The following is a 27,956-nucleotide window of genomic DNA, read 5'->3' on the forward strand; positions in this document are numbered from 1 at the left end:
AAACTGTCTTAGAAAGAAAAAAAAATGGAGTGTAAGACAGAAGACATATGAGAAGGGTACATTACATGCTAACAAAATCAAGTACACTGTGAATATATATGTATTCCCAATAAAAAAAAATCCCCATATTAACCAAGGACACAAACTACAATTCCCAGCATGCTTTGGGCGAAGACACTACATCCGGGTCACGGCACCCACAGGTCAGCTGCACAGCATGGCTCTGTATTTGTTACCCACTCATTCACTCATAAAAGATTATAAGCACATGGAACCTAGCATGGGCAACATGTCACTGGGCAGCCACTGCGTCACTACAAGCGGGCATGCTGGAACTTGTAGTTCCACAATAGCTGCCAAGCCACAGATGGCCTAAACCTGCGCTACAAGGTAACTTATACTTGACATGTTTAGCCCTATTAGGCCCATAAGACAGGAATATTGCTAAATTGTCGATGTGATTATATTATAACACAACAGAGTTAGACTAATATACTTGTATAAGTACATTAATAATAGTACAGTAACATAAGACATATACTATATAACTGGTACCTGTGATAATAGGGATAACTCCTTATGGTTATTCTCAGCCGCTACCTCCAGCAGGGTGTATTATTATATAGTGCCCCGGGTACCTCCAGTGTCTTCCAGAAGCTTCTTCCTACTTCCTTCCGCCCGGCAGGCAGCCTGCCATCCACTGTACATGCACCGCGCCATCTAGCGGCCATTCCTCACCTCCCAGGCTGCTGCTGATGTGCTGCTAAAACTGGGTATCCAAAAATACTGATTGATCATTTGACAAAAATAAATAACCTCACAGACTCTCACTCGGGATTATAATGTTCATACTGTCATGTTGGGCTTATAGAACAACCAGAAAAGTTATAGTGAGACAGGGTAACATGAGTCCTGTAGTATAATAGTATACAGTACAAAAGTGTCAAGACTTTGCAGAACATCACATATCTTTCAGGCAGGGGAGGGCTGGCAAATTTTAACTTGGGGGGGGGGGGACGACTTAACGCAACAGCCTATTAGGAACATTTTAAAGGGACAAAATGAGGGTAGCACAGTGACCCAGGCCAAGGGGGCAGATGACCCCCAGAGCAATTTGCCCCTGCTTTCTGGGGCCTGATTCATTAAGGATATTGAGAAACTTCTTATTTCAGTCTCCTGGACAAAACCATGTTACAATGCAAGGGGTGCAAATTAGTATTCTGTTTTGCATATAAGTTAAATACTGACTGTTTTTTCATGTAGCACACAAATATCAACTTTAAATTTCAGTGTACAAATGAGCTATCAAGTATTTGTGTGCTACATGAAAAAACAGTCAGTATTTAACTTATGTGCAAAACAGAATACTAATTTGCACCCCTTGCATTGTAACATGGTTTTGTCCAGGAGACTGAAATAAGAAGTTTCTGAAGTTAAGATCCTTAATGAATCAGGCCCCTGGTGTGCAGATAACACGATATCCACATATTAGAGGCCCAGTTCACTGGTATATCACTCTCTTCATGATCAGTATTTTCTACTTCCATCGCCAGGCAGCAGATTTTGGTAAAAGTAGCACATTAGAAATAGTCACTACAATCTCCAATCTCATCCAAAATTGAATATAGGTTCAGTCAGATGTCAATTGGTAGAGGCAGAAAATGCAATCTAACAATGAAACCTATCTGACAATATGTGCAGTCATCATCCAACTGCAGTAACTGTGCCCCAATGGGTCCCACCAACCCCCCAGATTTGTACAATTTGGCCATACAATGGCAGAGAATAATCTGCTCTTACCATGTATACACTGACCACTTCCTGCATCTAAGTTTTACTATAATAATGATTTATCACCCACTGTCATTCTTTTAAGGTCTTCCTTTAATCATCAAAGTTACAGTACAAAAACATGTCACTGTTACAGAATAAGTCAATGTTGTATTTTACCTGAACTTCTTCAAAAGACTAAGGGGTATATTTACTAAACTGCGGGTTTGAAAAAGTGGAGATGTTGCCCATAACAAGCAATCAGATTCTAGCTGTCATTTTGTAGAATGTGCTAAATAAATGATAACTAGAATCTGATTGGTTGCTATGGGCAACATCTCAACTTTTTCAAACCCACAGTTTAGTAAATATACCTCTAAATGTGCAGTAACCCATAGCAACTAATGAGAAGTCCCAAAAGTCTAAATTCGAATATCAAAACATTTTAGACTCCAACCCCAATCTGCCCAAATGATGTCCCAAACTGTGAAGTCATGTTAGCATTTGCAATTTTTATTCTTATACACAGGACTGCTCTAGGTTACCTTTCCCATATTTTTTATTTATCTATTTATGTTTTTATTTCACCCTTCTGGAATCCCATTTGTACCATGTTAGAATTGCTATAAATCAAGATTGTATAGAAGGCATACAATTTCATTGAAATTGCTTCAATTGTTGTTCATGTTGTATTCTGTTTACAATTTTACATGTTGTTCATGTTGTTATTTAATTATCTGAAAATAAAAAATATTGTTCCAAAAAGAAAATAAGACTGCCGGGGGTCAAGATGAGCAAATCTTTCAAAACTGCTCCACAAAATATTTGCCTTATTTTCCATTTGTCCGCATGATTTAGCATGTGTCACCCATGGAATTTGGCCTTCCATTTTCTCTGCTCTAGCCCAAACACACCACACAATAATAAATTGATGTTTTCATCCCAGCTCTATTCAAAGACTGCCAATGTAGAAAAATCTAAAAGTGTAACTACTGTGTGGAATGTCTTTTCATAGTATGGGCAACCAAAAGTGGAACTCAAAAGTTTGTATTGACAGAGCTTAAAACCTCTGCAAAATGTCCTATTGCACTATGCATGTAAATTTTCACCGTGATTTTGCTCATTTCCTGCTAAGGGAGCATTTCTTAAGCATTTCTTTTTATTGACTTGTACTGGAGTGATGAAACCTTACTTATTGTTGGCCAATATTTCTAAAAGAACAAACAAAAAAACAATGTTAAGAGGTACACACAGTGGTCAAAGTAGAAATTTAGAAGTGGCCATATGGAACATGTAAGAGAATGGAATTTGATAGTTTTACACTGAAGGCAGTAGGAGAAGTGGCAGTACGGCATACCACTGTATACCAGCGCACTTGACCACTGTACTTATAATAATTACATACACTATATTTACCTTATACCATAATCTATAGAAAAGGTGTTTGTCCTCTCAACTTTTCAGCAAAATTATCCTTGTTTTGAGCTTCTTTCATGCCCTCACCTAATGTCTATGCAGGGTAAACAGTGACACCTCTCAGAAAACAAATATCCTGACACTTTTGAGGTAAGGCATTGGTGCCATTAACAGTGTTTTTCCTCAGCTGAGGTGATTGCTGATGCACTGTAACCTAAAATATTAAAAATAATGCAGTCACTGTGAAAATTGGGTTGGTTGATAAAAAGCCTCATATAGCCAAGGACCACCAAGGAAGCCCTGTCATAGAAATAATAGATAATATATCAATGTGAATGGAATTGTTTTAAAAAGAGAGGAAAATAACGTTACTTTCCCACATTTTTCTTATGTCAGTCATACAGCAGATAACGGGAGCCTCATAGCTGAAATAACTAGTCTTGCCCTGGCTATTATCAATTCAATGTATTGGAACTGGTTTAGGGGAACAGGTGCCATCTCCTTGGGGTAGATGGTAGTGTACAGCAGCAGAGACGTCACACAAGTCCAAGGTTTTGGTATAACTGGACTGGACTGGTCAGTTTTATTAAGCAGAAAAAAAAAGAAAACTTCAAAATAAAAACCTTGCCTGTCCGACACTAGCTAAACACATCGTTCCCAACTATCAATATAAATAAAAACATGAAGTACCAGCACATATAGTTTACTCACAATAGATCAGTCTATCTCCTATAAATACCCTGCAGTCCCTTTCCCCAGGCAGAGCAGAGACTGGGACTGACAACACACCTTACAAGTGCAACCATTAATCAGTCAGCTGTCAGACTGGAAGATCAGAAGGCCTGGACTGGGCCTAATAAATGGAGCCCACCCTTCTCTCTCCATTTATACCTCAGGGACCCTTACCAGTTTTTCTCTAGAGCTGAACACATTCTTTTGGGAATCTCCTTCCCACAAAAAACAATCTCTCAGGGTTTTTTTAAAACATGTAGGTCAGAAACCTGGTACTAATATACCTACCTAAAAACACTATTCCAGTACTTTTGTCACAGTACAAAGATCATGAAACACTATATTTGTTGTTTATTTAAATTACTGGGATCCCCTGAGTGATTTCTAACCAATAAGCAGTCTTCAAACTTATGGAACTTGGGCAGAAACAGCAGGTTAATGACATGAGAAAGGCGATAGGAGCTGATTGAAATTGGATGCAGGTAAAGAGGACTTTGGTGAATGAGATGGTCACATGACTTGCGTATGATGGGAAGTAGTAGTGATGAAGGTATATATAAACATATCACACATCACTACAGCTTCTTTTGACTTGTGCCTTTCTTCTTTATGGAATGGAGAACACGAGTGAGGTCATGTTGTGATGTCATTATGGTAACTGCTGATATCAGGGTTTTGCTGTTGCTGCCTCTCTCATACACATCCAGGACACTGAGATAGCATGATCATTGCTGTCATTTACATCCTCAATTACCCCCGTAAGGTCAGTATCTCGTCAAAGACAAGGGCATCTCACTTGGATATGTCTGCAGACTTGGAGCTTGACTACTCTGAAATATGATCTTGAGATTGTTTGTTTCTACCATTTGAGGTTCTAGCAGGACAGCGCTGCTATTGCCATACCTTAGCTGTTCAGGTAATTTAATATTTGCTTATGAAAAGGGGATAGCCATCGTTTTCATCAAACCGCAACTTTGCGAGAAATGTGTATTGCTTAGTGTCAGCAGATGGTGACACCCACTATACCAGTTGCATCAATCAAACCTACTTTAGCTACCAGTATTGTAAAATGTTCATCATTTTTTATTTATATAGCGCCAGGAAATTCCGTAGCGCTTCCGATCTCACATGTTTATATTTCATTAAGTTTGTTAATTTAACTTTGCATAGCCTCTTAATGCCCAGAGGGAAGGGCAGTCCTTCAAGCCATGGGTCCCCAGAGGTTTCCTCCATAGGGGTTTTTCTTCTTCTGAGTGCTGAAGGATGACTCCTCGTGAGTCATGAGGGTTCCACCATCTTGGTCCTCTTATAGGACAAGAGTGTAAGAGCTACAGGCCAATCTTGGTCCATGATATTATTATGCAGATTAAAAAAGTGACATTTTGCAAATCTGTGAAAATCTTAATAAAAGTATTGTAAAATATATTTTGCTTGATGTTGTCTTTGTTTTATTAATGAATACTCTCAAAAAAGTTAAGAAGCAGCAGCGAGGTCTAGAAAGGTGAATAAGACCTGAGTTGGTAATGGAAAGTATTATAGTGGTGGGGAGGCTGAAAGGATGAAAGTTCAGCTGAGGTAAAACATAGGAGCAGTTATGAAATCTGCAGGCTGATGAGTTAAATGCTAATATAACAGTAAAAATGATAGGGGTTTTGGACAAATTATTTAATTGATAGATGCCTCTGAGCAATATGTGGTCAAGAATTGCTAGGGAAACATTGTATTTCTATGTAAGTAAGAGATTAATGAAAGGCAATAATAACAATATAATATACAGGTCCTATATTCCTTTTAAGTAGATCTGGGGGTAAATGTATCAAGCTGTGAGTTTCCAGGGGGTGTGAAAAGTGGAGATGTTGCCTATGACAACCAATCAGATTCTAGTTATCATTTATTTAGTACATTCTTCAAAATGACAGCTAGAATCTGATTGGTTGCTATAGGCAACATCTCCACTTTTCAAACCCGCCAGAAACTCAAAAGGAAATCATGCACATTTAGTATTAGTTTGCAAAGAAACAATTTATGACCAAAGAAATAAAAAAACAAATAAAAACATGTTGTTTCTGTGACAGTCACAGTATATTAAAATCGTTACATTCTAAGTTGCATATAATATTGGAATGAAGACCACATGGATTATTATTGGCCATGCTTTGCCCATCCAAAGGAAACAATGGGAAGTAGACACATCAGTGCAAAAATATGCACTAAAAAGGAGGGAATCAGATTTAGCACTGCTGTATATTTAAGGATTGTAAATGGCCCTCATTATATTCAAAAAATGGCCACTGACTAATGTACTTTAATATATTGCATATTTTGGAATACTCACTTTTGTAGGAACTCCTCTATTGGCTCACATCAACATGTTTTCTTTACAACATTATATATATCTATACAGAGATTGAAGTGGACATTTAGAAGTGTCAGTATGGAAAATGTAAGTGAATGGAATTTGATGGTTTTATGAAGGCAGTAGGAGAAGTGGCAGTACGGCATACCACCATATACCAGAAATATATTAAATACTAGCACAACTTGAAATAAAAGGTGTAGATGGCCGTCCTGCAAGAGATCACACTCTTTTGCACAATGTCAGTAAACATTACAATGAGATTGACAAATTCATTCACATATTGGCCCTGATTCATTAAGGAATGTAAATCATACTTGCCAACTCTCCCGGAATGTCCAGGAAACTCCCGAAATTCGGGTCAGTCTCACGGACTCCCGGGAGAACAGGCAAATCTCCCACATCCCGCTGCTGCCGTCCGTCCCAAAATGACACGATTCGCGGTGAATCGCATCATTTTGCTCCCTGCAACACCCCCCCCCCCCCCCCCCGCGACAAAACGGCATTTTTGTTGTGGGGGCGGGGCCAAAATGACATGTTTGGCCGCGCCCTGCCCAGTCACGCCCCTCTCCCGGAAAGAACTTGCCCAAAGTAGGCAAGTATGATGTAAATGCCGATATGTACCATATTTTCCGTTAAATTGGAATGCACATGCCCAGAACCGAACTAAACGCCAGTCAACGCAACTATATCAAATTCATCTCCAAACTCAAAGGAAACTTCCCACAGCCTATGATTTCAGGGATGGAACGGGGGAGGGAGGGGCCGTATGGGCATAGTCAATGTACGGCCGAGCACACGCAGCAGCAGCTTTGGGCATCTCTACGTGTTTTTGAGTCATATAATTTGCTCCAGCTACAGGGCAGATGTAAGGGTCAAATGATCGCGATAAAGCAACTTTAAAAATGCATTGTATGTAAGTAGATTTTAATAACCTCGTGTTAAATGTTTTTCTTCTGCAAAATGAAGAAAATTATTTTTTTTAATGGTTTTTCATTAATGACTATTTTATTAACAGGTGACAATAACTGATTACTTTTTTTCTGTGTGTTCTTTTGGGAGTTTATATTCCATATATGTATTGTATGTATCCATCTGTGTATTGTGTCTGTCTCAATACGGCAAATGCCGTCCAAGCAGAGTCTACCTAGACCTGTATTCAACAAGAGACGATTCTTTAAATCCGCTTCTAGCTGGATACAGATGTGCGTATACCCGAATTACGTACATTTTTAAGAATTGCATTGATGACTTGTGTACTTGTGTATTTTAAACACACTTATTTAACAGAGAAAACCTCCTGCTTTGTGTTTTGTCAAAAACATTGTTCAGATTTTCCCATTCTGCAAGCTGATTATGACATCAATGCCATTACTACAAGACTATCATTTCAGCATCTGCTGCAGCCTCACTAATGATCAGTCTTTTTTTTCCCATCAGTATACAGAAGAATAATCACACTTCATTCTAATTATTGACAACACCCCAAAGTCATTTAATCGTGGCAAAGCGTGAAAGAATGTTCTATTTCAGAAATCAGATTTGGTATTTTCAGAACAAATCATTTGAGCATCTTGTAATGCATGCAGACTCTTTAATGGCCCGTAGACGAGTTCTTTGTCAGGATTCAAACGTTTCTTTTTCAGATAATTTTTTTCCAGAAGATCTTGATTACGTTTTGTTATAAAGCAACAAGAGTAGAAAGAAAATCTACGAGTAGTGATGCTTTTAGCAATGTCAGTTTTACTTTTTTATATACTTATTTATTTTTTTTTGCTAATGATATTGTAAGACTTTTATATCATAACATTGATATAGCATGTTTTGTTTTTTAGACGTATCACAAGTTAGCAGAAAGGTCACATGTTGGCAATGGACACTCTGCTCATCTAGTGGTTAGCATAGTTTCCTTTGGGGCATGGAATTTAATGAATGTCCAATCTTCATTTGGTTTCCCACAAGGAGGTGATGGACTTTGTGGCCAGACACCTACATATTTCAGCCGTAAGTTTCACCCCACTAGACACCAGCTGACACCAAACAGACAATAGCAGAGGGACAAAAGAGGCCAGGAGGCAGGACGGGCAGCTGAGGTTCAAGGTCAGGATACAAGGCCAGAGGTCAAGGTTACAGACAGTTAGGTATGGTCGGACGACAGCTTGGATCAAACACAGTTGATCAGTACTTTGGCTAAAACCCATGGTGAAGGCTGAGAGAACTTTTTGTATACAAAACAAAAAAGACAGTTGTCAGCACTTATCCTTTACACTGAATATCTGTGTGTATCTAGCAAAATGAAAACATGAGGTATTAGTTCATATTTTGATCAAAACATTTAAGCCTGCATCCCAGCGACAAGGGCACCTCATTATATGCAGGTCATACAACGACTTATATGCCTTAAACACCTCTGATGATATCTGATTTTAATGGTGTTTAAAGCATATAGGTCAGTGTAGGACCTGCATATAATGAGGTGCCCTTGCCGCTGTAGTTGCCACACTCTTGACCATACCTCTGGTCTATCTAGATCATCAGTCATTTGTTTAACCCCTCCTTGTGTGTCTACCCTGTTGTATATCAATGTGTCATCTGCAAAAAGGCATACTTCAGTACAATTTGTAATGTCACTAATGAAGATATTAAAAAACACTGGTCCAAGTACAGATCCTTGGGGTACTCCACTGGTAACCTTTCCCTCCTGTGAATGCACTCCATTTACTTCAACTCTCTATTTTCTATCCTGCAACCAAGATCTTATCCATCCAACCATCTTAGAATGCAATCCCAAGCTTTGAGTTTATTTAACAGTCTGCGATGTGGGACAGCGCCAAAGCATTGCTAAGTCTAGATAAGCTACATCTACGCCTCCCTATTGATCTGTTACTTTAGTCACCCAGTCAACAAAATCAATAAAATTTGTGTGACATGATCTCCCCCCAGCAAATCCATGCTGTTTGGGATCCTCTAAGTTGCTGGAATTGAGATATTTTAAAACTCTTTCTTTAAAGAATGTTTCCATCAATTTCCCTACTACTGATGTAAGGCTCACTGGTTGGTAGTTGCCTTTTCCTTGTTTTCACATTTGTGCAGTGGGGTTACATTTGCTCTTTTCCAGTCCTATGGTATTACTCCTGTAGCTAGTGACTGGTTGAATAATTCTGTTACAGGTGTTACCAGCACCCCTATAAGCTCTTTTAGTATCTTTGAATGTAACCCATCTGGCCACGTTGATTTATCCACTTTCAGTTTTAATAGTACTGTTAGGACCTTCTCCTCTGTAAGTGTACTTGTATCTACCTCATTTTTATGAATGTACTTGCATCTTAACTGTGGCCCTTTCCCCTCTCTTTCAGTAGTGAACACTGAGCAAAAATTATTATTGATGATCTGTTAGTACCTTGTCTCCCTCAACAAGACTCTCACGCTCTGTCTTTAGTATTATTATTACTCCTTTCACTTATATACCTATATTTTCTTGCCTCTTTACCCACTGACTGGGCCATTTTCTCTTCAGCTTGTGCCTTTGCACATCTGATTACCTTCTTAGCCTCCTTCTGTCTTACAAGATACACATCTTTGTCTTCATTATTCTGAGTCTGCTTAAATTTCCTGAAGGCCATCTGTTTTTGCCTTCACAATACTTGCTACTTCTTTTGCAAACCACAATGGCTTCCTTTTCCTTGTGCTTTTCCTAACCCTTTTCAGACTGCTACTGAGAATTATCCTCTTTTTAGGCCTCCCCCAGGCAGCAGATTATAAGAAAGGATACATGAGAGTAGTTAATAGTAAGTGTGAAATATATTTTGGGGAGGATTTCATTCATATTTAACCAAGCAAGGTTATTTCATGTTGTTGCCCCAACACCCACGTTAGGCATGACCAGGCATTTCTTGTCATGGCATCCAGGTTCAGACATTCTTGGATCTTGATGAAGGAAGGACCTTGATTTGCAACTTAAGGAGATCAGTTCATTGACAAATAAATCCTCCAGTAATTTCCATCAATAACAATGGTATGTAGACACTTTTCAAGCGAGACAACACCTATCTCCTATTTCTTAGCCAAGGTTTGTTGTGGCTTCAGAGCTGAAATCACACCAGAATTCGAGCTCAGAAGAGGATAAGGTTTTTTTTATGGGAGAGTATATTATATGAGCTTTCAAATACCGCAGTATACAACATAACAAACAGTGCACAACATACCAAACTTCTGCTATTTATTTCACTGCCAGGTGGGAGGTGATTTACATTCACAAATCCCAAGACCTCTTACCAGCAGAAGAATTACCACAGTATCTATCTATCTACATAGAGGACTGCGTGCTCAAGTGGCTTTTTCTTTCACTTCAGTGTGCATTTGCATTTGAGACTGAGAACGGCAAGAACTCTATGCTTATATCACACTGCAGTGTAAGTTCAATCCAAGGACTGCTAGCTTCATGTCTTCATGGGGTTCCGTAGAGCCTTAGATCCTCTTAGCAGGCTATTTTATTAATCACAGCTGATGCTTCTCTTTTCTTCTGAAACAAACTTATAACACTATCGAATACTATTGTTTCAACTTTTTATTGCCTGATGCAAAATTCAATAAGGATATTTATGCTGGAAATGGCCAAAAATGTTCATGTGCAAACTTATTGTTTCAAAGTTACTGTTAGTGGATACACAATTCAATAACAAGATTAGTCACTGTGAATATCCATCTTTTTTTGGTGTGTAGTACAATGAAAACATTGGGATTACATCAATATTATTAATGTCCTCTGGGATATATTGTATTGTTAACTGTTATTGATTTATTGTATTTGATGTGTATACATTTTAATAACATTTTACCAATGATTCTCCTTCTTTTTTTGCTTGTGACGTGATAGACTGATGTAGTGTTACTATTGGATGCACAGGAGTTGTACTATGTCATGATTATGTATTTTTACTTTTTATATGCCAGTGTTGCTAATTATATTTAATACATCTTGTGTTTATATTTATATAGGAGTAACCTGTGTCTTTTGGGGCACTATTATATACTGTTTACTGGGCTGCATCGCACATTGTTTAATAAATCCTCTACAGGCCTGATGATGCCCATTACAATGGGGAGGCAAGGGAATATGTAGATTAGAAACAGGCTTTATCGGTGCAGGCATCACAGGTGGAGTAAATGAATCAGCATTTGAATCTACAATACTAGTAGCAGTGTTAGGAACCCCTCCAGCCGGCACAACACAACCCGGAGTCTGCTCTGCCAGTCAGGTGTTCACTGAAGCCCCTGATGGTGGGGACAGACTGGGCTGTGGACTGACAGAGGGTCGTGAAGTGTGTACCGGCTGGGGAGAACCCAGGCAAGCGGAGTGGAATCCAAGCAGAGGTCAGGGGCCGGCAGCAGACAACAGTACCAGTATACAAGCTGGGGTCAAGGGTCACGAGCAGACAGGAGGTCGGTATTCAAGCCAGAGGTCAGGGTCACGAGATTCACAAGCAAGGCTGGGCACCGCCACGGCTCGTAACAAGCAGTGGACGCCTGAAATGAATCCAAGTGGGTAAACAGACTTTCGACAAATTCAAGTACAGCAACTCGGGATCCTTACAATAAACACTTAATTCTAGGCTAATTATCATCATCACGATTTATTTATATAGTGCCACTGATTCCGCAGCGTTGTATAGAGAATACATTCACATCAGTCCCTGCCCCATTGGAGCTTACAGTCTAAATTCCCTAACTTACATACACAGAGAGACAGAGACTAAGGTCAATTTTGATAGCAGCCAATTAACCTAACAGTATGTTTTTGGAGTGTGGGAGGAAACCGGAGCACCCGGAGGAAACCCACGCAAACAGAGGGAGAACATACAAACTCCACACAGATAAGGCCATGGTCGGGAATTGAACTCATGACCACAGCGCTGTGAGGCAGAAGTGCTAACCACTTCTCCACCGAGCAGCCCAATTATGTGTTTCACCTATTGCAGCCCCTTTTCCCCTAATGCTGGCACAAGTGCTGAAAGGGTGCTGGCCAAGGAAAAAGAAGAAGGAGACTTCAGACTGGATTAAAGTAGTACAAGATATAAGGGCCTATTTATCGAACCTTAAACCATGCGGACTTGGCTGTTCCGCATGGTTTAGGCATACTTTAGTATCCTAGTAATTTAATAAAAGCCTGACACAGGGAATATCAGAGATATCTCCTGTATTAGGCTATGTATCACAGAATACCACAATCTCCATAATTCTCAATGCCAATTTATCAAGCTCTGAAAATCTTAGCTGAAGATGGCGTTAGCCGTTCTACCCTATGGGAAGAGCATTGCAGGATAGGGATCTTCAGCAGGCTTCCTGCTCTCCTCTTCATTATCTAATGAAAATGACTCTGCGGATGCGCTGTCCCGGCATGACTTTTTGATCAATGGCCATGGTACATTATACATTGTTGGGATGACAATCAAAGAGGGGGGGGGTGTTGTGTGCGAGGAATAATAAATAGACCCCTTAGTCTTCAGACTAGAGTGGTATAGACCAGCACAAGTCCAAAGAAAGACAGATTTATCAGTCAGTGCAGGGGAGAGTAACAGGCACAATGTTCAGGACAGAAAACTGATATCCAAGTCCAGTAAAATGGACTCTAAGGTCAGACAGGTATAAAGCAGAAGGTGAGTGCGGGTGGGAGGTATAAAGCAGAAGGTCAGTGCGGGTGGCAGATATAAAGCAGAAGTTCAGTGCGGGTGGTAGGTATAAAGCAGAAGGTCAGTGCAGGTGGCAGGTATAAAGCAGAGGGTCAGTGCGGGTGGCAGATATATAGCAGAAGGTCAGTGCGGGTGGCAGGTATAAAGCAGAAGGTGAGTGCGGGTGGGAGGTATAAAGCAGAAGGTCAGTGCGGGTGGCAGATATAAAGCAGAAGGTCAGTGCGGGTGGCAGATATAAAGCAGAAGGTCAGTTAGGGTGGCAGGTATAAAGCAGAAGGTCAGTTAGGGTGGCAGATATAAAGCAGAAGATCAGTGCGGGTTGTAGGTATAAAGCAGAAGGTCAGGGAAGCAGCAGGTAGAGTTTGCATGTAACATGCAGAAAGTAAGGCCAGGTTGAGTGAGGTTGAAATTATTTTGTGTGGACTGGACACTAGGTCCTTACATAAGTAGCAAGAGACTTTTGAAAGTAAGTTAAAACTGGACAGTCTTAGGTTATATTATGTTGCTATTTTATTTCTGTTCTTTTGTTTACTGTACAATAAGACTAGCTGCAGTCTAGTTGTACCCAAAATTTGGGACTTATGTCTCTATTACTGGCTGCTTCACTGCCGGGTGCCACTGTCTTAACTCAGGAGATATTTTTATGCTGCCTAAGCTCATCACGGTATATTATTTATGTTCAATGTATACTTCCTTCTTTATCACTCATGAAAGCATGCAATACAATACTGATGTAGTGCTATCAAATGCCACATGTTATAAATGGGAAGTCCTACTGCGTGCACAGGAAAAGAAAAATGATACATTATATGAGAGAACAATAAGAAAACACTATTCTGCTCAGATAATAAAAACCGTTGTGTGCAAAGCAAAAACTAATAAAAAGTAGGAAAGTATAAAGTACACATAAAAGCTTCAGAAGCCAGATCTAAGGATTGTGAAAAATTACCTACATTTCAGTATTTCTACTGAAAAGTATATATATATTTATTATATTCCTTTTTTAATTTCCTTCCTTCTATTTCATTTTTGGGCTATTTGATGTAATAGTCTTCTTTTGTGATGAATCTGTTCCTTGCTTATAATCCTTCATCTTGTGGCATTCACTATATATTTCCAGTTTTCCAGATGTTATATTTAGGTTCTCAGCATGGCTGAATAAATTGAGTAACAAATCACTAATAAGGTCCTGACCACACTGTAATGATTTCATGAAGGGCCCATTAAGAAATCTAGTTATAGAAGATTAGCGCTGAGTCTTAGCTTATATCATGATCTTACCTGTTCTGGTTCCAGCGCCGTCCCTGCTCGCTCTACTGTCCGGCAGTTCCGGTTGTCAGGTCACATGATCGCTTTTTGGGTCGGGCAATTCAAATTGAGCCGGCTGCTTAAACTACGCTCTGACGCTTGTACAGTGTCAGAGCAACTTTGTTGTTGTGTGTCTGACTCCTGGACCTTCTCCCCAGTCTTAGTTCCAGACTCCCTTCCCAGTGTGTTCCCTCTGTGCCTCTCTGTGTTCCGAACCTTTGCCTGTACTGACCAAGACTACCAAGACCGTCTTCAAGGCCTGTTTGGCAAATTGTATTACGGGGTCCAAGACTCAGCTCAATAGCTTATTAGTAACATTTTAAAAGGTAAAACAAATGCAGGTTGCCCAGTGACCCAGCCCTAGGTAACCCACTATGGAACCAGCCTGGGGGGCAGATGCCCCTTTGCCCTCCAACTCAACCAGCCCCTGACCATCTCAATACTTCCACTACTGTGGGGAGATATTCAGGGACATTCGGACTATATTCTGCCCACTTTATTCCTTTTTATGGGTCTCCTAGTGCACTGTGGCTAATGGGTCATGAATGGGTTATGAACCTGGGAAGTGATAGAGGAACTGTCACAAAGAGAAAAGAGAGGAACTAGTAAACAATATGGCATACAAACATTCAGGCTGAACTAGCACAAAAATAGTATGTAAGTATAATATAGTATATTTGACTTATACAACAAATATTACAACATATCTTCAAAAACATAAACTTATACACTGAACATAAATAGTTTAACATAGAATATCGGTGTGTAGGTACATATGTACACATACATATTTCCATATGTATGTTTACAGGTGTGTGTGGGTGTTTCAATTACAATTATCATTTTTAAACCTTAGATCATTACAATACAGTGCAACAATCTATGCGCTACAAATCTTTCCATAGATCTTGGTCTTCCAAATCCAGTCCTCAATAGTGCATATTTTCCATATCTTTTTGCAGGTGTATTCATTACTGACTGACACATTTTAAAAGATCCACAGGAGGTTCTAATTATTTCACTTGTGACCTGGAAAACCTGCACTGTTAGAGGTACCCGAGGACTGAATTTGGGAAAACTATGCCATAGATCATTCCCAATGTCTCTCTCTGCCTCAGCCACATTTCATTGAATGCGCTGTACATTAGACAGCCCCTTCTCTCCTCTCCAATTTTAAAGAGACGCAAGTGTTCATACATCCAGCTCTGCTTGCACTCATATGTGTGCAGCTTGTTTTCTGGGCACGTGCAGTACAGATTTTTTGGTTTTTACACTACGAAAACGGCATAACACAACTCAGCATTAGCCCCAGTATAATTGCTCTCTGTGCACGGTGCATCCCCACATTACAGCTCCATTACATCAACTTCATTGCACATAGTACAAATCCGTTACGGCAACTCCATTACACACAGTACAACTTCATTACGGACACTACAAACTCTTTTGCCTCCATTATAAACTAGGCGCACACTACAAACTCCATTGCTTCCAGTACAGACTACCCATTTTCAAAACACCTTTACAATCCTTATCTTTAACATCACTTCTCCCAGTTATCACATCACACTGATCCCAATAATGCATACATCACATCAATCTCATCATTATCTCAGAATCCTTCACAATCCTTAACATATCCCATACTCAACCTGTCATGTGTGTGTATATCCTTCATTATTAGCCTCGTGGTGGAGTGGTGGAAGGTGGTCAGGTGAGAGACGGGGGAGGAAATATTACCAATCTCTACATAGGTTGATCAGGAAAATAGACAGAAGCAATGTGTCTTTCTGGCCTTCAGAGATATCTGTGGAAGGAGACATATGCAAACTCTGTCAATTTATATGTAAATTGAGAGAGTATGTCTCCAAAGTCTGTTTCTTACAAAGAGTAGCAAGATACTTTGGTGTTTTGAGAAAAAACATTCTACTACAGAGCCTAGCCATTATCACGAGTGGGGTCTTGTGTTCAATTCCTGACCATGTCCTTATGAGTGTGTAGTTTCTATGTTCTCCCCGTGTTTGCGTGGGTTTCCTCCGGGTGCTCCGGTTTCCCCCCACACTCCAAAAACATACTGGTAGGTTAATTGGTTCCCAAACAATTTGACCCTAGTGTGTGTGTGTGTGTGTGTGTGTGTGTATGTGTGTGTTAGGGAATTTAGACTGTATGCTCCAATGGAGCAGGGACTGCTATGAGTGACAAATATTCTCTGTACAGCGCTGCGGAATTGGTGGCGCCATATAAATAAATGGTGATGATGATCATCATAGCATGTGTCTTCCTTCTTTGATGTTTCATGTCACCATGAAAGGCCAGAGGAGTCTACAAGAACTGCTGTAGTTCCCAATTTTTGAAGTACTCTGGATATCCAGCCCAAAACTCCTGTGTTTTGCCCAATTGCACCTAGATGGTCTGCCCATAGCAAAGTTCATGTACAATATGAAGAGAGAGTGAAAAACTATTGTGCAACTGAGGCACTCCCTGGGTATTTACAATAGTGTGTTATGCAGGGATTTAATAATAAACCACATGTCACTCGTAATATTGGTAGTGTAATAAATTTTAGCTTTTATGTTTAACCTTTAAAAGTTGCAAATTTAAAGTGAAATATAAAACATTAAAATAAATAGTGTAACACAAGGAAAAAACTGTTCAATGAAATGACAAGTGATAACTTTACTATACCTTGGGGAATATTATTTATTGGCTTCAGATTAAATTATAGTTTATGACCTATTTTAAAGACATTGAAAAACTGGTAAGTTGTGTGTGAGTTGGGAATTTATTTCAATATTTGGTGAATAGAATATAACGTTAGTTTCTTACCAAACTATTCACACGATTTAAACATATTATAGGAGATAAATGGACAAGTTAAATTGTTCTCATCCTCATATGCCACCACTATTTACTTTGCGATAGATGATTAAATCCCCTTTTTTATAATCACAAATTTACTAATAACTCCCAAACTGCCACCACCAAGAGTTATTTACAGTAGCTCAGGGTTCGTCCGACGCATTGAATCAAACAGAGTTATCATTAGCCAAATAATACCCTGAATTTCAGGTGTTTAGCATTATATTAATATCAAGCACATGAATTTGTAAGAACACAAAGACAGAACTATATTAGGGTTTAATATGAGAAAATGCACAGTGCATAATGTAACAAAGGAAAAATAATAATATTGCATACAGCATTACAATGTAAACATAGGGTTCTATTTATGAAGCTGTGGTAAGCCTAAACTCCTAACTAAAGTGAAAACGAGTATGAAATGATCAATGTTGATTTTTATGTTTGAAAATCTAGATCTGACCAAGCGATCTAATAAATGCTAACAATAACCTCCCTCTCATTATCAGGCAGAAACCCAGCTGTGTGGCTTGTACTCTCTAGGTAACAGCAAATCCTTCCAAATATTACATTCAAGGCCTTAGATGTTGATACATGCCAAACGACTGAAATTATCCCTCTGTACTTCCCCTTAAATTATAGATGACTACTTAGTACCTGAAATAACACACGGACACAGGTTTGCGCACTAAGGTCACAGTTTTTATTGTATGAATGATGGTGGCAACGAAAGCAAATGCAAGTTCAGCTAACCATCTAATACTATTCAAAAAAAATACCTAGGGATGGCCTAACAGCCCGGAATCCCAGGAGATAACAACAGCATCAGAGAGAGTACACTCTTTCTGGCCTCAAAGGGCACATTCGATGAAACAATATCCAGGGCATTTGCAGAAATTATCCTAGAAGAGACATAGATCTAAGGGGGAAGTATACTGTCCCCAAACATAAACTCTTGCACCATGTACTAGCCACTGCTTTCTCGCCTACAGCTGTGTTCCTTTAATAGACACACAGCCTGCCACTGCCTGACCCTAGACTCTGCCAAAGAGCCAAATATTTGGGCTATAAAAAAACCTAAACCATGAGATGCACCCCATGGGGTCTATAAAGATGAGGGTAGCTCCTCATGAAATTAGAGACAACCCATATGAAGGCAAATACCATAAAAAACATCGAAGGTGCTCATGCTGTGAGGCCTTTCATCTATGGAAAACTTAGGTCAATCCATTCATGCCCTCACCTCCCAAGTTGACAAGTGATTAAGTCCTTGGTTGCCAAACTTGGGAGCATAGCTACTTCAATTTAGCGGGTCTGATGTATTTCTTATTGAAGGAGGATTTTCAACTGCACAATTTTTTGATGTTCTCCATGGATGTCCATGCTACTACCGTGGAGGTCGCTGCAGCTATTCCAAAGGAATGGGTGCCGTAACTGGCTGCGTTCAGCCATACAATTGTAACATATTTCCTAAAGGTAAAAACGAATTCGTATTTGGTAATAGACGTAGAGTCAAGGTGGAGCAGCCAAACATGCCCGGCAATAGGTCTAACCAACAACTAAGCCCTTGCCAGTTCTACCAGGCAGATGACGGAATCAGGGTGTGGCTCCATTGTGACCCAACACTCCCTGCCCAAATTATCTGTTTTGGATTTTTTCTCAGGGATGCATCTCCTAAAATAGCATTCCTAGCCAATAAACCGGAAGCAGGGGAGAGTTTAGATGCAGAGACCAGCTTGCTAATTCTAAGGGTCTCAAAAAAGACCAGCGAAAAAGGTTGTACTAAAAATAAGGCTTCATAATCGGTAGCTGTCCCTTCCCAAACCACATCGATCAGTTTACGCAACATAGGAGTGTCTATAGACCGTCTGGTGTCATCTTTAGTGGGCCACCCCTCAAAGCCTTCCTAATTAAAATCCCCTTTGTAAATCCACTTCCCCTTGCAACTGGGCCATAAAAAAAAATTATAGATAGCATTTATGACATGAACGCCTTGGAAACACCTGTCTAATACTTGCCAAATGAAATCCAGCTTGCAGTGCCGCTGATGTGAGTGCTTTACTGACTGAGGATTTAACCCAGTCCTGCATAGACACCTTGTATATCTTGAGGGCTGATGGGGCCAAAGATGTCTACGTAAGTCCTTCTAATGTGGCTTGATAATTTGCCAAACTTGAGAAGGATAAGGAGCACTATTAAGGTCAGCATGAGGAGCAAGTTTCCTGAATTTCAACCAATTAAAACGGGTAAGTGCATCAGCCAAAGTGTTGTCGATACCCAGCACGTGCTTAGCCCAAAAACTAATGTAATGTTCAAGGCAGTGCAAAACTAAATGCCTAATAAACCCAATCACAGGGGAATAAGTGGTGCTTTGCTTATTGATCGACTGATTGATTGAACCCCTAAACAATTACACCAGAAAAATATACCACAGCCTCGTAAGCGAGGATCCCAGAGCTCCATAGCCACCATGATGGGGAAAAGCTCTAGCACTAACAAATTAGTAAATATGCCGGACAATACCCATTTCAAGGGCCACGGTGCCATGCACCATGTTCCATCGAGGCAGACCACCCAAAAACCCTAGAACCCGCCATGTCCATGTACATCTGGAGCTCACGACTGGACAGGTCCCAGCCATATGCGTAGCCCGTTAAATTCATCAAGGAAACACACCTAAATCAACAAGTCCTCCCTTATTTCTTGTGATAGCTGAATGCTCATGGGCTTTAGTTACACCTGCCGTCACCCTCTGCAATTTCCGACAAAAATTTTTTCCCATAGGTATAGGGATACGCGCACCCCTGGAAGCAACCTGTGTGTTGTGTGAAACTGTAGGCGCAGCTGTACGGGAGCCAAGAAAGAAATGAAGGGAGACAGAATAAAGCACAGCACAAGAGATAAAGAGGACAGTAAAGCAGGACAAGGGATAGAACGACAAGGAAGCACAGCTAAAAAGACCCAATTAATTACTACAAGAGCTATTCCTGCAACAGACACTCAGCCTGTGATTTCCTGAGGCAAAAAGATAGAGAACTTCCTGCTCTTAGATTCTATAAAGACTTGTTTTGCCACTCCCCTTGGAGCCTATTGGATAATACAAAATAAGACAGGGAAAACTTTAACCCCTGAAGGTAAGTACAAAGTAAGTCAACAAGCCTGGCGTTTAAGTGCATTCATCCCTATGCAGGTATTCATTTTATCATTAGCATTAAATTAACCTCTTACATATTTTACACTGTAAGCTCAGAACTTACACACAATAAATACTTTAGATATTGTTAACCCATAATTATGTTTATTATAGCTATAACACATATGTTCCCAGTAAACAGCCACAACAAACTTATAAGCATGCTCTCTGTAGTACTCTAGTCATATACTCAGCCAGTGGGCAGAGCTACTGGAAAAATATGAAGTTATTGGGCCTGAGTCATTAAGGAGAGCAAGGCAAAAAAAGGAGCAAATGTTCTCCTGGATAAACATGCTACAATGCAAGGGGTGCAAATTAGTTAAATACTGGCTGTTTTTTAATCTAGCACACAAATACCTGATAACTTTATATTCACACTGAAATTTAACGGTGATCTAGAACATGCCCTACCCCAACTATAAATCTGTCATCACATTTTAAATTTACCCCCCCCCCCCCCCTCCAATGCAACATGGTTTTGCCCAGGTGCAGAGTTACTGCTTTTTGTGCTTTGCTCTCCTTATTGACTCAGGCCCAAATGGGAGAAAATATGAAAAGCAATGAACTGTTCACAAGGCATCATAGGAAATGTTTAGTTAGCACTTTTTTTAAATGTATTTTCAAAGTATTCCTTTACTGTTTTTTTTTAATATCATATAAACATTTACTTATATACTGTGTTTAGACTTAGTAGACATAGAAGCTTCTAAACTAGATACATGTTCCATTCTCTCCCAAAAGCCGTAAACTAACAGAATTCTGGCAAACAAAGGCTATTAAAAAGAAAAAAGAAGATTTTTTTCTGTCGCAACAATGGTTGAAAATTAATTAATCAGGAGTTAATTTACCCTATAGTCATAATTATGGAATAAAATTTCTCTATTAGATTTAAGGTTGTTTTACGCTATGTTCCCTTATCTGAAATATTTATCTTTAAATACAGGGTGCAACCACCAAAACTAGATTCAGTAGCAGTAAAAGAAGGAAAACAAGTTTGTCCAAGGTGATGCACTAAGTTTCTTCTTATTTCAAAATTGTATTAACTTTTATTAATTACATTAAAACAGAGAAATATAAGCGAAATGTGTGCAAATGATTAATTAAAAATGTGAATTAAAATAGCTGTCTGTACTTTAATTTGTCGTTCCTCTATTTAGTTGGGGTATTGCACAGTTATTGGAGCAGATGAATAAAGAGGATTATATTAGCCTTATCCCTTATGTATCACGGGTGGATTTCCTTTTATTAGGATTCCGTTCCACCAGCTTTAGTTGTAGATTTCTATGTAAATTTAAATAGGAGATATCTCCCTTTGTTTGCAAATCATAGCTTCTGCTTAATTGATTCACTATAGATACATTTGTAACTCCTTCATTTTAGTTTGGAAAAGAGTATCCGTAATTGTATCAATTTGTATCTCAGTATTTATACTTAATTGCTGTTCTCATTCATTCATTTCTATGAAGTGAATTATTAAACTACCTCCTACTTGCTCCGTTGGAGCTTGCTTGCAGAAAGCTATGTATCCTTATACATTCATTAATATCAAGTGTATTGCTGGGTAACTCCTATTTGCTTTGTTCTATCTTGAGGCTTATATAGAGCTATGTGGAATCTTAAGCTGGGTACACACTACAGAAATTTCGACCAACTTTTTATGCCGAGCGATTTTACATGCGATCGATGGTCCGATCGCTCGGTCCATGGACTGCATACACACTAGCCTTGTTTAGAACGATAAAGGACGTCCCTTTAGCGACTTTTTACAGCCATGTTGTCGTGAGCAATGATTTTAATTTCGTACACACTGCAGCGACATTTGCGGGGAAATGTACGAGATGCTGAAGGCGTTAGCATAAAGGGACGGACTCTGCACTATAGTTAACTCCCAAAACAGCTTAAAAACAGAAGGCTACACTGTCCCTTCATTCATTCCCATTTGTAAACGTACAATGGCTACAAAACAAGAACAAGCAGCCGCACTTCTCATGCTTACTGTGGCAAGAAGACTGCCGGTACGGAAGCGAAGAGAAAGAAGGAGAAAGAATAGATCATGTTGGAGCAAAGAGTGGTTCAAGAGGAGAGACACGTTCTCTCATATGCCCCTGCTACAGGAGATACGGGACAACAACCCCGATGATTTCGAGAATTTTCTTCGTATGAATGATTCAACTTTTCAGGAACTGCTCCAACTTGTAACCCCTCTCATCCAGAGGGAGAACACCCTTTTAAGGAGACCCATACCGCCAGAGCAAAGACTGGTGGCAACCCTACGTTTTTTGGCAACAGGGAGAACACTGGCAGATCTGAAATACAGCACGGCTATTTCACCTCAAGCTCTTGACATGATAATTCCTGACACCTGTGATGCTATCATTGAAGTTCTCAGTGACCAGTACATGAAGGTTTGTGAAAAGCAACAGTGTTTATTGCAAAAATATCGTTTTACATATTAACATATTTAACGTTGTAAAAATACATTTAACTTGGAATGTGCAAATCATAAATTGTTAGGACCAGCGCAACAGTTTATAAATGTTGGTAGTGCAAAATTTCGCTTGTGTCCATACCAGGTGTGTCCCCAACGTAATGTGGCATCCTTACTGATGGTAATGGCGTGGATGTCATACAAGGTTGGGACATGCCGCTTTGTCCACCAATGGTCTGAAATGTGTATGCTTGTTGGTGTCTATGGTTAGCTGAGGAAAGACATGTTTCCGGCCACAAATCTTCAGTGGAAGCCCTACACATGACGTCGCACAGCAGCCGCTCCATTTCAGTTTGTATGCACTTGCTACTACTTCTCATTTTGCTAGCTAATGTTGATGCGAGTAACTCAAATGTGTCCTGTTCCTTTCTTGTTGTTAGCAGAGTGTTAGCGCAATCAAGCATCCTTTCTGTTAGTGCATCAATTTCTGCTATTTCATGTATTCTGCGTCTCTTTCGCTTCTGATTTATTTTTGCTGGTGTATCACCTTGGGTCACATCTTGCCTATCTGCAGTTAGCTGGCTTTCACGTGGAGTGGGATAAATTGTTGTAGCATCCGGGTCTTCAACTTCCAGCAGGAGCCCATCAGACAGTAATGCAGGTTGAAAAAGAGCAAACAAATGAGGGAATGCAATTGCATGCATGTTCAAATATAAACTATGTACACATCTTTATGTTTCAGTTTCCATCGAGCGAAGCAGACTGGAAAGTGATAGCGGAAGACTTTGAGAGACTATGGAATTTCCCAAATTGCGGTGGTGCTATTGATGGCAAACATGTCCGAATCATGCCACCATCAAACAGTGGATCTTTCTACTACAACTGCAAAGGGTTTTTCAGCATTATTTTAATGGCCATCGTGGATGCGAACTATGAATTCCTATTTGTGGACATTGGGAAAAATGGAAGAGTCTCAGATGGTGGTGCATTGGAGCATACTGCCTTCCATAACAAACTAAAAAACAATGCCCTAAACCTTCCATTGCGGAGCAGCACTAAATATGGATTAAACTTTGTGTTTGTGGCAGATGACGCCTTTGCATTGCATGGGAATGTATTAAAACCGTACCCGCAAAGAAATATGACCCATGAAAGGCGTATATTTAATTACAGACTGTCACGTGCTCGGCGTGTTGTTGAAAATGCCTTTGGGATTCTAAGCAACAGGTTCAGAGTTTTTCAGTCGACAATCAACCTGCGTTTGGACAAAATCGACAAAGTTGTGATTTCCTGTTGTGTTTTGCATAACTTTCTGCGGCGTAAAAGCACTAGTGGCCATACCACTCAGGTCAATGTGGAAAGTAATGGTGAGGACATGGAGGTAGTGGGCTTAACACCATTAGAGTGTGGCCACTCTAAAAACAGTTGTTCAGTGGCAAAATTAAATCGTGAGGCCTTCCTTTCGTATTTCAATGGTGATGGTGCCGTGCCATGGCAAAATGATTGTGTATGACTATTTATAAACATGTTATGCATTGTTATTGTGTTGTTGATTGTTTGAACATTAATAAATCTGTTACATTACAACATCATAATGTACTGTACTTACTGTGCCGCTTGCAGGTATATCATATGCTTGCTCTACCTCTGGGGATGAACTGCTGTCTGTGGGCATGCTGCTAATGGACGTACGTGGTGTTTCTTGGTCCTTCACAAAGTGTAACAGATCAAAGTACCATAGCTTTGGCACATACACGTCTTCAGCTGCAGCTCCTGATTTTTTGGATGCTTCAACTTTATTTAATTCTTTCTTATACACAGTCCTAAGGTTCTGGATCTTGCTTTTTGCCCATTCAACAGTTGCTCCAGGGTGATATGGCAGACATGCTTTTAAAAGCTCTTGCATCGCCATGTTTCGCATCATTCTGTTAGAATACTCCTTGGATTTGGCTTTCCACAAACATGGGTGAGCCCTGTAGGTCTCAATAAAATCCTTCATTAGGTCAGCATTTCTTTCATATGTCATTATGATTATCTGTTTGGGTATAATAAAAAGAAACATAAGTTCCATCCGTGCTGTAAATTTCACCAATGCAAGTACACATGTATGTATCAATCAGAAAGAACTTGCTGTATATGTGAACGAATGTACAGCTCCAAAGAATCGTAAAAAATCCCTTCGTATGTAATGGTCATGAACAGGTTACAGTTATAGAAAAAAACACTGATACATGAGGTTATTATACACGAATAGTCTTCACCCACAATGCTCCATTCTCTAAACAAACGCCCATGTCAGAGTGTATAAAAATTATAGAGGAGCCTGTCTGGCGCCGAGGAACGTGAGAAGATGGAGAATAAAGAGAAGGTGTTAGTGGGGGTGGAAGCAATGGAGACGGAGACGCAGGCACAAATGGTGCCGGAAGGGCCAACAAATGTAGGAAAAGTTACAGAGGGGGATGGAGATGCTCAAGAAGAATGTACTGCAGGTAAAAGAGCAAAGTCAATGAGCCCTAGAGAGATGGAGCTGATGGTAAAAGTACTGGACCAGTACGACTGTCAAAAGTGAAAGTACAGAAAAGTGAACAATAGAAAGGAATTGATGATGCAAAAACTACTGCGATTACTGAAAGAAAAACTTGGAAAGAAAAGAAATAAATTCCAAGTCCAGAAGAGGTGGTCGGACCTTAAAAATTAAGAGTCTAGGAGACCGGAACGAATCTGTAAAAACATTAAAAAAAAGTGAGTAGCCCGTGTAGTCGTGTAATGTACCTGTATGAAGGACTTTATGTATTTCATTCTACTGTCACATGAACCAATGCAAACGTATGATTATTGTTTTGTCAGAAGCAAGAATTAACGGTGACAAGGCCACTGTAGATACCACTGATGTAATAACACCTGTTATAAAAGGAGAAAAAATAAATGTGCCAGAGGGACCACAACACAAAGTGATCTCGAGCAGTGGGCAAGGTGAGCACATGTCAGGTGTTGGAATAAAACTTGTATTAACTTTAGTACAGAGATAGAAGCGAAATGGTAAAACCTTTGTATTTTCTTGCTTCATAGATACCATCGTCATATCAGACGAAAGTTCGGAAGAGGGAAAAAATGTCGCCGAGCTCTACGATCATTTGAAAGGAATAAAAGACAATATTGCGAACATTAAGAGAAAAATCAAAATCCTTGATAATACTTTGGATGATATGTATATGCTGTTTGCGACTGTTGTGCCACAAACCAGTACCCCCATTTCACTATAATACTACTTTTTTTTCACTTTTCATATTGTACTAGACAAGTTGAACATTACTATTGTTTTTACCAGCAATAAAAGTTTTGCGTTTACACTGTGTGGTTTATTTAGAGTATTTCAGATATATTGGGGCATATTCATTATGTAATAAAGGTTATTAGGGCGTTATAACTTTCATAGTTTTGAAACTTTATAAAGGTTAAATGAGAAATGAATGCCAACATACATCCAAAGGGTAATAACCCACGTGCTTTCTACACGTGTAACGGTCTACAGCCAGACAGGTGCAATACACATCGATACAAAACACAGGGATGTGCGGATTACACGCCACGTGGAACTGTGATTGACATAAAAATTGACATACACACGCCCCCCAGGTCGAGGATGTATCGGAGGATTGTCGTGGATCTGTCGGAAGTCTATACACACTACACAGCGGAAACGAGATTGGAACGAAAATATTAAACGGTACGACCAACCAAATGAGGCGATAATCGTCCATTTGGGCAGACTTTCGACCATCGTGTCACTGCACACACTGACCCGACTTTTGAATGAGCTGTCGTATGTCGGCTGTTTCAGCCAATTATTGGACGAAAACTGTGTAGTGTGTACCCAGCTTAATACTCCAATTCTATCATTGTATATCAGTATCTGTATGTACCTCCTATTCATTTTTAGGAATTACAACCAGCTAAACATCGACATGCAGCTTTGTCACGACATGCAGCTTTGTCACGACACACATTTCACTTATATTTCGCCGTTTTAATGTATTAAATATGTTTTTATAGTAATCAATAAAGGTAAATTTTTAAACAAAATAAAGATGTTTATCCAATTTTGAAATTAGCGCACCACCTTGAATAAACTCTTTTTCCTTCTATTACAGAAACAAAGGCTATTGCCGGAAACTTAGAGCTACATTAAAAAGTGAATTCACCGGGAAAAGCATTTTCTTGAAACAAAGAGAAGCATGAGCTTTTATTAAATAAAGCATTAAATTAGAGAATGTTAATTTATAGTGAAAGGTGACTTTTAAAGTCTCTAATGCAATGAAGGCATCTGGGGCAGGTTAGATATTTTTTTCTAACAGTCATTTGTAATTTAACCCTTTCTTACCAATACTATATATAGAAAAGCCTACCCGGAATATGCCACATCTCTGATTGAATGTTTGTAAACATCCTTTAAATATGATGAATGGAGCCAACTGGAGTTGGTGGCACGTGATTGGATGATTCCATCACTCACAGACCATGTTTTGTCATGTACTGATGACTGAAGACATCAGCCTTTTGTAGCAAATTAAATAACATTGCAGCCCTGAAACCCCATCTGATCTGGGGTCTCATTTAACAGACTCCATTAGATAAACAACCCCCTAAAACTCAGAATGGAATTTTAACCAACTCCTTATATTATTCTACTGAGACTTGCCATCTGTCCAGATGAATTCTGCTTACCACCCACTGCCACCCATGACAGCACGCTGTTACTGTAGTAAGGTTTTCTCCTGAAGGTTATTTTATCAATTGGAAGATTGAAGGCTGTGTATTTCAGTCTGTGCTCAGCGAGGTGAATCATACATCACAGGCTATGAATTGCATCTTCAGGCATCAACTCTTCAAGTTGCAGGCTGCAATCGTCATCTGATAAAGAAGAATTGATTTGGATTTGTTATGTATCAATAATTTATTTTTAGTAGGCATGATTTAAAAAATAGCAAATTACAATTGAAGCTCCTAATTTTTTGGCACTGGAAACATATTATAGAAACACATTAATAGCACCAATATCAAGCCCCATGTGATAACCATAAGTAGAGGAGAGTCATTTGCATGTGCAGTGCCAGTTTTCCCAAATACACTATACTAGGTAACTTTTATTTTATCAGCAGTTATTTTAATAACACCTTACAATCTATATTCCCTAACACACACACA

The 27,956-nt window shown here is 39.5% G+C and overlaps 1 protein-coding gene and 1 long non-coding RNA gene across 2 annotated transcripts in view; one reads left to right on the forward strand and one right to left on the reverse strand.

The window, feature by feature from the left end:
* HSPBP1 (HSPA (Hsp70) binding protein 1) overlaps nt 1–718 on the reverse strand; it is a 33,447-nt gene extending 32,729 nt beyond the window's left edge. The window contains exon 1 of the mRNA XM_075191511.1: nt 556–718. The gene's annotated coding sequence lies outside the window, so the exon portion shown is untranslated. The remainder of the gene's footprint in view (nt 1–555) is intronic.
* On the forward strand, nt 188–27,956 carry LOC142107869 (uncharacterized). The gene is made up of 3 exons (XR_012680024.1): nt 188–390; nt 21,267–21,326; nt 26,903–27,956. It is a non-coding gene; the product is annotated as an uncharacterized LOC142107869 (long non-coding RNA).

This window comes from Mixophyes fleayi, chromosome 11, assembly GCF_038048845.1.
Source record: "Mixophyes fleayi isolate aMixFle1 chromosome 11, aMixFle1.hap1, whole genome shotgun sequence".
In the NCBI taxonomy this organism is placed as follows: Eukaryota; Metazoa; Chordata; class Amphibia; order Anura; family Limnodynastidae; genus Mixophyes; species Mixophyes fleayi.